Genomic DNA, 11381 nt, shown 5'->3' on the forward strand with positions numbered 1-11381 from the left:
AGTTGACGAGTTGGAGAAATGCTTTATGTAAAAATTTAGAGGATATAAAATTGCATATGAGATATACATACATCTATGTTTTAAAAAATAAAAACTATTTGTACATAAGAAATATACCAAAGAACTAATAGTAGTTATTTTGGGGTAGTAGAAATATGGTTGATCTTTTTCTCCTTTTGGTCTACCTTGCATTTTCTCCAATAAATGTTTGTTACTTTTTTAGAAGGAAAAAATAGAATAAAAAATTAATGGAAAAAGGCACAGTTTATTAGTATTCCTCCTTCAGAGTTCATATATTCAAAAGTAAATTATTGAACATATTGTGTATACTTATTTCAGGGTTGGCCACAGGAGGAGATGAAACATAATCCTTGCCTTAAAAGAGAATATCTTCTAGCAGGGGAGCTCAGACATACACACAGGAAACAGCTGGGTATCTGTACAAGGCAGTGTGTGATGTTGGTTCCAAAGCTGATTGCTATGGATAAGAGCTCTACATTTCCCACATACATTTTGCACTTAGATATTTTTTCAAACTGCATTTGCGTCCAGTGTCAGGCTATTGCACTACACACAGCTTCTTCAGCACCAGCTTCCCCTGGCACCAGTCCTAGGGTAGGCAGGGGAGAGGGATAGGAGGCTGTTTCCTCAGGTGCTCTAACTCAGCCCTGTGGGTGCTCTACCTCAGGCTGCTCCTTATGTTTGCTGTGCCTGTGTTCTTTACAGTTCTCTTCTTACTAGGCAATGCCTTATTACTGCAGTCCCCTATTATAGTTAATATATCTTTATATTACTCTTTTCTTGTTCAAATTATTGTGTGGTTTCTCTCTTCTAATTAGACCCAGACTGATACTCTCAGCCTCTATATATTTTTTGGGGGCAGGGATACAGGCTTTTCACTATCCTTTACGTACAGTTTTGTAGTCTTCAAGGAATGCTTTATCATAAGCTTTCTCCAAATTATGTAGATTGGTTCCAAATGGCAATATTTGGAAAGAATTCTGATCTGTTTGCTGGGAGAGTAAATCTGTAACTCCAGAAAGGCAATATAAATATTCAGATAATGAAGAAATGGATTTAGGAGAGAAGCTTCTGTGACCCTTGTTCTGCATGGTGTTGGATTTAAGATTTTTGAAATGGCCAAGAGAATCTGATTCGCTACATTTACGTTTAGGTAATTAATTTACAATAGTTGCTTAAGTGCTTAGAGAGATCTTGCTTTTTAGATAAATAAGTCTGACCTATTAGGCATTTAAAGTGTTTGTGAAAACCAGGTACATTAGATTTGTAGCTGTAGTTTGAAATGTTTGAGGAAATTTGATTAATTCAGGCCATAAGTTGAAATGTTTAAGGAGAATTAAATCTTAAGAATTAATTCAACAGTAATCAAAGAACAAATAAGTGATTGTTCTTATTTTTACTAGATTTGTGATGAAATAATAAGATTTATAAGCTAGGTTTTAAAATGGGCATCTTGAGTCAGTAACTGTAACATTCTTTTCCACACCCAAACCTATCCCCAGATATTTGAAACTGGAGGTCAATAACTCCTAACTTTTTCATTCTAGCCTAGACCTTCTTCTCTGAGCTCCAGATAGCAACATTCAGCTCTTTGCTTGGAATGCTCTAGAGGTGCTGCTGACGGAGATGAGCAAGTTAAAACCTTCTCTGACACCTGAATCATAAACTGTACAACCTGTACCACCCTTGATTTTCCCTCTCACCCGACTCCGATCTGGCCCATCATTGAAGCACTTTCTTCTACTTCCGAAAGATGGTTAGAATCTGTCCCCTTGCTTCATTCCTTAGAGCCAGCAGCCCAGCCCGGGCCACCATCGCCTTTTGCTTGAAGTGCTTCGCTAGCCTCTGGGCTGGTCCCTGCGGAGGATCTACATGAACCAGACCATGCCACACACACCTTTAAGCCTCTTGCCAGCTTCCCAGTTCATTCTGACATTGCCCCTGCCATCTCTTTGCCTCTGTTTTCTTCCTTAAGTTCCTCGAATGAGTCAACCTCCTTCTTACCTCAAGGTCTTTGCATTTGCATTCCCTCTGCCTGGAATGTCGTTCTGCCTGTTCCTCCCATGGCTAATTTAAATGTCACCTCCCTAGAGAGTCTCTTCAACCCCTGCCCCTCACTATTCTCTATTCAGTGTCTTTTTTTTTTTTTTTACTAGCATTCACCACAACATGCAATTATTCTACTTTATTATTATCACTATTGTTGTGTGACTGTCTCTCCCATGACACACAACAAGCTCCATGAAGGCAGGGACCATGTCTGTCTTGTTTGTTGCTGTGGCTCCAGTGCATACAACACCAGTTCTCCAACTCTGGTGGCTAGCTAAGTAGGGATTCAGTAAACATTTTTTAAAATAATTAATTTAAATATAGCCAACTATACTGAGATATTTCTTAAATTGAAGAAAGATACAAAGCAGTATGTGTAGATTCTAAATGCCATTTGTATTTCTTAAAAATTATATATACATACATATACACATATTAAGGATACATGGGAAACTAGTAATTGTTGCTTCTATGGTGGGCACTGCGGACTGCAGGTCAAAGGTAAGGTAGGGAGAATTTGAATTTTATAAGCTTGTTTCCCTATTTGGATATTTTAGATATATGCCTATATTTCTTTTTATAATGATAAGAAAAATACTATCATTTGGTACTGTTATTAAGGAGGAAATGTGGAATACCAAAGTAGGAAGGACCTCAGAATAAAGGATGGTCATTTAAATGGAATAAATTCAGCTTTATGAAAAACCCAGAACATCGTCCTTATTTTCCTCATTCCCCTGAGCACCTGTGAAAGTTTCCTCTGGCTGTGGCCCTGGTCTGCAGCCTGGCAGTTGACTGGCATTGTAGCTACTGGCACAGTGGTTAACAGCAACGGCTCTGGACTCAGAAGCACTTGGTTTGAATCCCAGCTCTGCCACTTTACTAGCTGTAGGATCACTGACATCTTTCTTAAAGCTATATGAGCCTCAGTTTGTAAACTCCATTCATCTGTAAAATGGGATGATAATAGTACTCCTAATACAGGGCTATTGTGAAGATTAATGTGACAATGTAAAGCACTTAGCATAGTGTCTTGCACTTAGTAAGAGCTCAATAAACGGTAGCTATTTCATCCATTTCATGCTGACATCCTAAATTTCCCATGGTACCCAAGTTCAGGTTTCTGCATGTTAGGGAAGAAGACATATCGCAATACGGCAGGGTGGTACTGTTTATCTGCCAATTGTTCGGTTTCCACACAGGCAGTTTCCACATCCATCTGCACAGCAAAGATTGGTAAAGTACTTATTTTATTGCATCTTAACTTTACAAAGTTGTGTGAACAGAAAAATGAAAGTACCAGTAGTAGTGGTAACAAGTTTATGTAAAGATAGTCATGAGGATGTAGAGTATAGCATGGGGAATATAGTCAGTAGTATTGTAATAACTATGTATGATGTCAAATGGGTACTGAATTTACTGGAGTGATCGCTTCATAAATTATATACATGTCTAATCACTGTGTTGTACACCTGAAACTAATATAAATTGTCAACTATAATATAAATGTCAACTATAATTGGAAAAATAAAAATATAAAAATTAAAAAGGAAATATGTGTATATCGAGAAAGTGAAAGACTACCTACAGAATGGAAGAAAATGTTTGCAAATCATATCTGAAAAGGGACTCGTATTCAGAATATACAATAAAATCTTATAATTCAATAATAAAAAGACAAATAAGCCAATGAAAAAGTGGTCGAAGGGTTTGATAGATATTTCTCCAAAGAAGATATACGAATGGGCAATAAGCAGATGAAAAGATGCTCAGCATCACTAATCGTTAGGGAAATGTAGGTCAAAACCACAATGAGATATTACTTCATGCCCACTACAATGGCTACAGTCACTAAGACAGAGAATAGCAAGAATAGGTGAGGATATGGAGAAATTGAAACACACATAGTACTTGGTAGGAATGCAAAAATGGTGCAGCCACTTTGGAAGACGGTTTAGCAGTTCCTCAAAATGTTAAACATAGAGTTACCATATGACCTAACAATTCCACTCTTGGGCATCTACCCAAGAGAAATGAAAACATACATCCACACACAAACTTGTATATGAATGCTCACAGCAGCATTATTTATAATAGACAAAAGGTGGAAACAACCCAAATGTCCATCAGCTGACGGATAAACAAAATGTGGTGTAGTCAGACAATGGAATATTATTCTGTAATAAAAAGGAAGTACTGATGCATGCCACAATACGGATGAACCTTGAAAATATTATGCTAAGTGAAAGCTAGACACAAAGGCCACATATTGTATAATACCATTTATGTGAAATGTCCAGACAAAGCAAGTCCATAGAGACAGATTAGCAGTTACCAGCAGCTGAGGGACTAGGAAGGGAGAAGGGGAGGTTGGGGTAGGGAGTGACTGCTAATAGGTACAAGGTTTCTATCTGAAGGGACAAAAATGTTCTGGAATTAGGAAGCAGTGATGGTTGTACAACCTTGTAAATATACTAAGAACACTGTACACTTTAAATGGGTAAGTTGTATCTCAATAAAGGAAGTATGTATATCATTAACTCTTTATAATTGATACAAAGAGAAATCATTAGATTTGTTGAAAGAGATGAATCTTTAGCTTCTACTAGATGTTCTTAAGCCTGTTTTTTGATTAGTGAAGGAAGGGAAGCTTAGCTCCAAGCTCCAGCAAAGGTAAATTGAAGATGTATTAGGAAAGGTAGAAAATATGTCATCAAAGATTGTCTCAAAATGCAGTTATAATTGGAAATGTTATACCATTTTTTTATTCCCTAGGAACAGATGTGCCCTGTTGACAATAAATTCATTGTTTGACTTTTGTACTTTTGATATTAGTCACATTTTCGGAAACCAATTATGTATGGAAGTGGGGCTGTGTAAATTCTGTCATGGGAAAGCAAAAGATCACTTAGCCCCTCCACTTCTTTCTTTAACGCTAGATCACTGAATAAACTTTTACATGGAATAATTCAGCGGGTACTAGGAGACTGCACATAATTATTTGTGTCATGGGCAAATTCTAATGCCCACGAAAAAATTAACAATGTTTGATGTGTAATCAGTCTTTCATGAGTTTGGTCAGGAAAAGTCAGCCCTGGAAAACTTTTATTTTGGCTTTCACTGAATATGTAGCTAATGGTGATATAAATAATAAGGATTACCAATAATTTTTATAAAACTAAAATTCCAGAGGTGAGCAGTTGGTTTTTCGGCAGCTCAACAGTTTCTGCTAAGAGCTAGGGATAAAATGGTGGGCAATAGAAAAAGAGCCTTGTCCTCCAGAAGTTAAGTGGAGAAGAAAGACATTAAATAAACAAATGAGTGAATAAAATAGTAATTAAAAGGTTCTCATTATTCACTGATTTTGTCTGTCAGTGAGACAGATTAGCAGTTACCAGCGGCTGCGGGACTGCGCAATTATACAATAATGCCAACTCATTAAAATGTATCTGTAACCTCAAAACGAATACTGGTGGCACCTTCAAGGTCACTCATGGACGTGTGCATGTGCTGAGTGGCAAAAAATTTGAGTCACCCAACCTTCATGTTCCCAGCTGAGGTCAATTCAGCTCTCGTGCTGTATACAAGTGTGTGTGTGTGTGTGTGTGTGTGTGTGTGTGTGTGTGGTCTATTTAGTGCCATGTTTTTCATATTTTTTGTGCTTTTTGTTGGTGATTTTGGTTTAAAATGGCCCCCACGCGTAGTGCCGAGGTGCTGTCCAATGTTACGAGACACTAAGATGAGCCTCGTGGAGAAGGTTTATGTGCTAGGTTTCATTGCGTTATTTAGAATGCTATTGGCCATGAGTTCAATGTTAACGAATTAATCATCTATATTAAATACAGAGCAATGGTAGGGAAGCTTAGCTCCAAGCTCCAGCAAAGGCAGACCCGCCATCCCCTTCTCCCCATGCCCAGGCAGGAACTGGCAGGAGATCAGACGTTACTTCAGTTCAAAGTAGCTCGTGAACAAAGACTGTAAAGTTGCTAAGAAACCTGTTTTTTCTGAGGGTTCACCGCGTGGTCTTTTGTTTCTCTGGCATTGTGTATGTGAATATGAGTGCACCAAGGGCCCTTGCCCTGTCAGCACTGAATCAAGTAAGACCTCAGGGTAAGAACTGCAGGCTGCCCTGGGGAATCACCATGGAGCCCAGGTATTGCCAAGCCAGGCGGCCCAGGATGAAAAAAACAGGAGGCAGCTGCCTGAGGCCAGAGGTTAGCAGAGCTGTGAGCAGCTGCAGGAAAGAAGCTTTGGATACTAAATCCTGGACCCACTTCAGCAAAAGCCCTGAAGCCCTGGAGTGGGAGACACCAACGGAACCAGAGCGGGGGGTGGGGATGGGGTGTCTCACTCCCATGCTCTCTCTGAGCTTGGAAAATAAATCCTTAACAAGATCAGGGCCACCGCAAAATACTGGATGCAAGACTTGTAGCACTATAAAAGTCCAGGCTGACCATTATCTAATTTGTTCCCCTTTTCCCATTGTCATATGGAGAATCTGAGGCCTAGGGAGGGGAAGGGACCTTTTCAAGGGCACACAGCATATAACAAATGAGGGAGCACTCTATCAGAAGAAGGTCTGTGGGCTGTGAGTGGAGGGGAAAAAGGCCAAAAGTGTAATCTGAAACTATGTTATTTAAACTATATTTGTCCATTCATTAAATACTTATTGATCCCTTACTAGGAACCTCAAAGCTCCCATCCCAGTGAAAAACATAGAAAAAGAGAATTCAAAACTGAACAAATTGCCAAGTACTCTAAATCAGTTTCTGCTACCACCAGCATAATGCTGTAGATACCTTGGCTTCTACTACTCTTGTGGGTTTGAGAGGATGAGCAGCTAAACGGATGAGAGATGTCATGTTCCCCTGTCCTCCCACGGTCAGTGACTTTGAGGAGGCACCGAGCGCCAGTTGCCCTGGATGTTTCTCATTCTGTATGCCCTGGGTGCCTACTGTGTGCCCAGCTCCTTGGGCAAGTCATTCCCAGCTCTAGAAATCAGCCAAGGGCACATCTGATGCTCTCACTCTGCCCAGTGTAAAACACTCTAGTGATTCCTACTGCTTTTAAAATAAAGATCAGAAACTCCTTAACATGGCCTTCCGGGGTCTGGCTTCTGCCTGCCTTCTACTTCTCGTCTCCGCTTTCTCTTCCACTCTGCTCCAGCCTCACTGACCTTCGAATCTGTCATCTCCCTCCACAGCATCTTTGCATACGTCGTCTTCAACACCTGGAATGTTCTTCCCTCTCCTTTTTTTCCTAGTAAAAGAATTTAATCTTTTAAAACAAACCATCAAAATTCTTAGAAGAAAATTATCTTATTCATGGGTGGTAAAAGATATTTCAAAAAACGACGTTAAAAAAGAAAATATTGAACCTCCTTGGGCTTAAACCTGCCACAGTGGCCCATGAACAAATCCCCACTTTCAATTGATCAGCCTTCTCCAAGGGTCCACAGCGCCCTCTGGTGGGCCCTGAGTGACAGCACCAGTGGGCAGCTTATGCTCATGGTCACCTGCAGCCCCACACCAAGACTCAACCACAGGACCCTAGGTGGAGCTGGAAGCATCATCCAAAAACTTAGTTTACTGCAGAAAACTTGAGGCCTAGATAGTGGGCAGGATTTGCACAAGATCTCACCGAGCCTTGGAGAGCCGGCCAGCCAGTGCTCTTTCCACCACATGGTATTAAACAAATCCAATACTCCAAAGCATCAAAATGTTTTGGTAAGTAGGGACTTGTGGCTGATGGGTGAACATCAGACATGAGCTAAGCTTATTTCATATAGTCATTGCCCTCCTGAAACCTTTCATTTCCGGGTGTAGTCTGTAAATCCCTTTGTGGGCCACCCTGCCTAACTCGGTGAACTCATCTCTTTCTGTGCCTCCAACATAGGAACATCTTCCTGCCTCAGGGGCTTTGCACAAGCTGTTCATTTTGCCTGGAACTCTCTCACCCATACTTAGCTCTTAGCTCCATATCTGCCTCTTAGCTCACGCTCCTTCAAGTTTTTCAGCTCTCACAGAGAGACATCCCCTGACCATCCTACCTGATGTTGATTTCCACCCCAGTCTCTTAAAATATCTTGTTTTTATATCCTTCATAGTTCTATTCACTTCTGGAATCATCCGTTAGCTGTCTTCCGAGAAGCAAGGCTGTTGGGAATTGTTCAGTACCCAGCAGAGGGCCTGGGTACTGAGTAGGTGCTCAGTGAATACGTGGGGAATAATGAAAAGAATGGCGCATGACCAGGAATAAACCAGAGACCACGTTACAGAAAGTCTGGAGGTTTACTCAACCACAATCACAATCACAATTGTACATGTAAGTCAGTTCTTCACAAAGGCTCACTCTTCCAGGCAGGAGAAGACAGGATGGCAGTCTTGAGCTTTCTCTATGGAATCTTGGTCTAACTTTTCAAATAGTCCCTGCCTGAAGTCCCCAACCCATCTTCAAGACCAAACAAAACAGGAGCCCGATCCTGCTGTCTCGTATGGCTGAGTCAAAGCCATTTGGGGAGAGAATGTTAAGAGGACCTTGTGACTTGGAATGTAAGTGGCAGTGGGCCTTGGCTCAAGATCAAGTTTGAAGTGAAATATAACTTGGATTTTCACAAAGGGAATCAGTTAAAAGCAGAAAAAAAAAAATCCAGAACAGAACTGCACTCTTTGTCCCTCTCTCACACTTAGAAATCTTCAGAAAACATTAAAAATGTACTGCTTCATGTGAATTATGAGATCATCCAATCTGTACAAATAAGGATCATTGAAGCAAGGGCTCCAGATGTCTCGGTTTCTACTGTAAAGTGCTTTGCCACTCTTGTGAGACTCCAGAGATTAGGAAAATGGAGATACACAGAAATATGAAGCCACTTTAAAGGACATCACCTATTTCTTAAGAAGAAAAAGAAATCAACGGGTAGGAGGTTTGAAAAGTGAATATAATGTGGACTTTGGGAATGCATATGCCCCATCTTTAATAAGAACTGCTTTCTCCTCTCGACCTAATGTCACATCTACTATCAGATCTCTTCTACAGATGTAGCCCCTTCTGCCTCTGAGCTATTTTTCCCTAAAGGGGAGAACTGACAGTTTCTGGACTGTTTTAAAAGTTAAAAGCTCCAACTGGAAGCATAAGGTGGGATGACTTTTCACACATGTGCTTGCACGTGTAGCCACCTCCAAAGGCCTTGCACTCACAGGAAAGATGCTCTTTGTATGCCGAAATGTTTCTGGAGTCCCCCTTTGGAAAGACTGCTGGTGGTTCACACAGTCATACTTTCTAGCCGCTCCTTTGTTTTGTGACTTCATGCTCAGGATAAAGGTTTTAGAGATCAAGGGGCTCACATTCTCACTCCTTACCTGGATGACAGCCTCTCTATGGGCTCCTGGCTGTTTTATTTGGACATCAGCTGGGAGTGTGAGCAGGAACCTGAATCCTTGAGGCAGCTGCATTTCAAAAATGAGGCCAGAACAATGAGTGGACAGTATTTACAATCAGCCAGTTGGTCAGCTAAGCAATGAACTTATCTCCTTAAATCTCCTATTACATACTTTGTCAACTGCCAGCACCTACAGATGTGGGCTTAGCAATGACAGATGTCAGAGTGCTGAGGACCTGCCTGTCCCTTGCTGAGTGTGGGAAACTGGACTCAAAAGGAGACCCAAAGGATAAGAGAGGGGAAGGCTGAGGGCTGGTTGCTGTTGCTCCTGCTTTCCACACGAGTCCTGGTCACGCCGAGAATACCATCGCCCACTTGGAGTGGGACGACTTGGAAATCCAGCCAGTGCTCTGTACTGACTGGGGGCTGCAATGGGGGACTACAGGCATGGCTCCCAAACAGGGCCCTCTCCCAGGGGCTGCCGAGGCCCTTCTATGCCAGACTAAACTAGCTGTCCAGCTGCCCTTCTAATCTGGAGTGTCACTGACAAGAACGCTAACGGCTGGCCTCTGCCCTTGGTGGGCACCTCCACCTCAGGCCCTATTCTAGGCCCAACGTCTCCTGCTTGAAATTGGACATTAACAAACACACACTCATCCAGTAGGAACCACACACACCACCAAAAATGCCTCCCCCCTTATATTTGTCTAGCAAGGCACTAGGAAATGGTTCAAGTTTAGGGATTTGCTGTACATTTGCATTTTTTTCTTTTTAAAAGGCACAGTTTTTATTTTAATGATGCTGCATTGCTCTCCGATAATGAATCCTAACATGACTCTCCAAATAGCAACAGTCTTGTTATCCTAGATTCAGGAAGGGGCCTCATCTTTGGACTCCTTCCTGTTGAGGGCCACGTCTAAAGATCTAACACTCATTTGGAAAAGACTCTAGGGCTCGACAAGCAAGCTTTGCAAGCACAGGGGCCGCCTCTCCTGCAGACAGGTGGCCAGAGCAGGGGCTTGTGTGAGGGCAGAAGTGGAAGCGATGCTTTGCCAGCTGCATGCTTAATCAGGGGGGACATGGCCGGGGGTGCTTATCCCCTCAGATCACTGATGGCCTTGAGATCAGCCAGCATCTCAAAGGCAGATTCGTGGCTCTGTTCCCAGATTTATGTCTCAGTTATTTAATTGGTAAATGACACAATCGAGAGACCCAACTCTAATTGGAATACTGATTTCGAGTATTTCCGGGGCCAGCTAATGGAAGCCATAGGTTGTAGAATGAGATTTCCATTTTAGAACCAGTGGGTGGCAGGCTGGTTACAGAAATGCTTCCTATTAGTTTGGGAGCCCTCTGGGAGTCTGACACATAATTAACAAAACAAAAAGTAAACAGGCAGAACTGGCATGGAGCTGGGTATGCATCTGTTCCTGGGACATTAGGTTTTCTTCGCTGCAGCTGTGATGATGACGGGAGGTTGCAGGGCTTCAGGTCTGTGTTGAGGACCATGTCATATGAAGGCCTCTGGGAGGAGCTGATGGACCCAGTCTCCTACCTCCCCCAACACCGCCAGCCTGGGATTTCACAGATTGTCTCTAGGATGGCGGCTGCCTTGACCGTATTGTATCTGGTTGGCTCCTTTATTCACAATATTCTAGAAATCCATATTGGATGCTAGAATACCAGAATCCTATGTGGCATTCTAGTTTGTGATCAAATTATAGAGTTCTCTATTCTAGCGTTCTCTATGAGAACTAGAATCGTGATGAGGTCAGAGGCTAGACATCTTGGCCATGGTCCACCCTGGAGGCCTCCAGACTTTGTGGGGTGAACACTTCATACCACTCTTGAGGCAGGTAATTGCCAGAAGAGAGAGAGAGCAAGTGAGAGAGCGAGAGAGCGAGAGAGCGAGAGAGCGAGAGAGCGAGAG

Source organism: Pteropus vampyrus, unplaced genomic scaffold, assembly GCF_000151845.1.
Source record: "Pteropus vampyrus isolate Shadow unplaced genomic scaffold, Pvam_2.0 Scaffold30, whole genome shotgun sequence".
Classification (NCBI taxonomy): domain Eukaryota; kingdom Metazoa; phylum Chordata; class Mammalia; order Chiroptera; family Pteropodidae; genus Pteropus; species Pteropus vampyrus.